Below are 2,058 nucleotides of genomic sequence, written 5' to 3'. Positions count from 1 at the left end.
GACCTGCTGCATGCACCAGCACACACATGCATGCACGTGTGTGCACATGCACATACTCACACATGTGTGCAACTGCATACACACATGTGCAAACACACATAGTTACATATATCCGTGCACACACATGCATGGATATATACTTCCACGCACACATGGCCACACACGTATGGATGCACGTACACGTGTACAGATGCACGTCTGTGCCAACGCACACATGCAGATCCATGCACACACCTTCATGCACACACACATGGCACACGTGCATTGTCCCCCGCCCCACACCGAGCCATCTTCAAAGCCTGCTGCTCCTTCCCTGCCCATGTCCCCAAGTGCTCTGGACACCACCTCAGCAGCACAGGCCACCAGCACCCCACGCGTGGCCGTGGCCCCCAAAAACACTCAAGAGCAGCTCGACAGGGCCCCGGCCCCAGGCTCTCACCCCCCAGCCCTATGCTTAAAATTTAAAATGGATAAGATAGACATTACCAAAAAAAAAGAAGCAAAATGGAAACAGAATCTATTAATAATGGTGTCAAATGCTACCCAGAGAATATTTAGAATTTATTTTTAATGAAAGATTTATTAATTTGAATGATAAATATTTTACCCTTTAAAAAGCAATTTCATTTATTTTGACAGTATATACAAAACTGAAATGAGTCTATGTAACTTAGGACAGTGAATATTCACTTAGACAAAAATGTCCTAGCCTCATTTCCTAATGGTATAGAGGCTCAGGACAATGTACGGAAGTGTTTGTGCAATTATTTGTCAAATTTGCGTATTCGTTTAGAATGTTGTAACTGCACTTATAAATGGTTAGGCAGGTATTGAACTGCCTTCACATATCAGATATTCTCATGAAACTGTGATAGCGATGTTGTGCACACAGTTGTAAATTACCTTCTTCCCCTTGCGGATCTGCACAGTAAGCTTTCAGCCTCACTGGAGTTCGGTTTGTATGCTGAATCATAATTAAAGTTGGTTTTAAAGGTGAATGTAGGCTTTATTATATATATTTCATTATAAGATAACCCGCCGTGTGATTTACGGGCTCTGCGCAGGCAGACAAATGGCGAAGGAAAACAGGGTAGGGGGGTCCCGCCGGCGAGGGGCTGCCTGCGCCCCGCAGGGGGGAGAGGGGCCGTTTGCTCACAGCTTGCCGAGCCGGGCAGGCAGTGAACCAGTGCCGGTGCTGGTGCCAGTGCCAGGGAGCACGTCCACCACTGCCACGGTCCCAGCAGTGACAGGTCTTGGCACACATGAGGCCAGCCCTGGTGGGACCCACCGGCCCAGGAGCCACCTCACAAGCTCCAGTCCCACAGCCATGGGGCATAGTGGTATGTGATGCCAATCCATCCCGTTCCTCCCAGATCCCTCCACCGGCCAACTCACTCTGTGGTTTGCAATGTGTCCGCTGTGTCCCATGGCTGCCATCCCAGCCCCCGGCAAGACCCCAGGCTGTCTCTTTTTGCCTCATTACCTGCACATTTTGCCCAGCATCCCCCTTCGGCTGCAGGGCTGCCAGCCATATGGGGACTGCAGCTGGCATGGACCTTGGCCACCGCCAGACCCTGGGGCCACATCCCTGCTGGCCCCGGCACCATGCGCCGGGAGCCAAGTCCTGCCCTCCATTGGCCTTTGCCACTTGACCTGCCATGCCCGGAGCACCTCTGAGATGACAACCTCCGCTCAGCTGCGGGCCAGGGAGGATGCAGGCAGGAAGCCTCCTGCCTGTTCTGCTCAGCTGGCCACCCCCCTGCCTGCTCTCGGGGGTGCCGGGATCAGGGCCAGGGGGACAAAGGCAGAGTGGGACTGCAGAGACCTCCCCGGTGAGGAGGAGCAAGGGGTGGCCATCACCTGCAGTAGCGGGTGCTCAGGAAGGACCAGGAGCTGACTACATGCTGAGGGGCACCCCCAGACCTCCCCAGGATGCCTGTGGCTCCCACTGCTCCCAGCTCACCTCTCCGCTCACAGGAAAAGACTCTGTGTTTCCACTGCCGGCACACACCTTCCTTCTGAGCAGGAGGAAATGCTCCTGACTGCCTGGCAGGGCTG

Source organism: Charadrius vociferus, unplaced genomic scaffold, assembly GCF_000708025.1.
Source record: "Charadrius vociferus isolate BGI_N301 unplaced genomic scaffold, ASM70802v2 scaffold259, whole genome shotgun sequence".
NCBI classification, from domain to species: Eukaryota; Metazoa; Chordata; class Aves; order Charadriiformes; family Charadriidae; genus Charadrius; species Charadrius vociferus.
The sequence above is the reverse complement of the archived record's forward strand: the minus strand, read 5'-3'. Positions refer to the sequence as shown.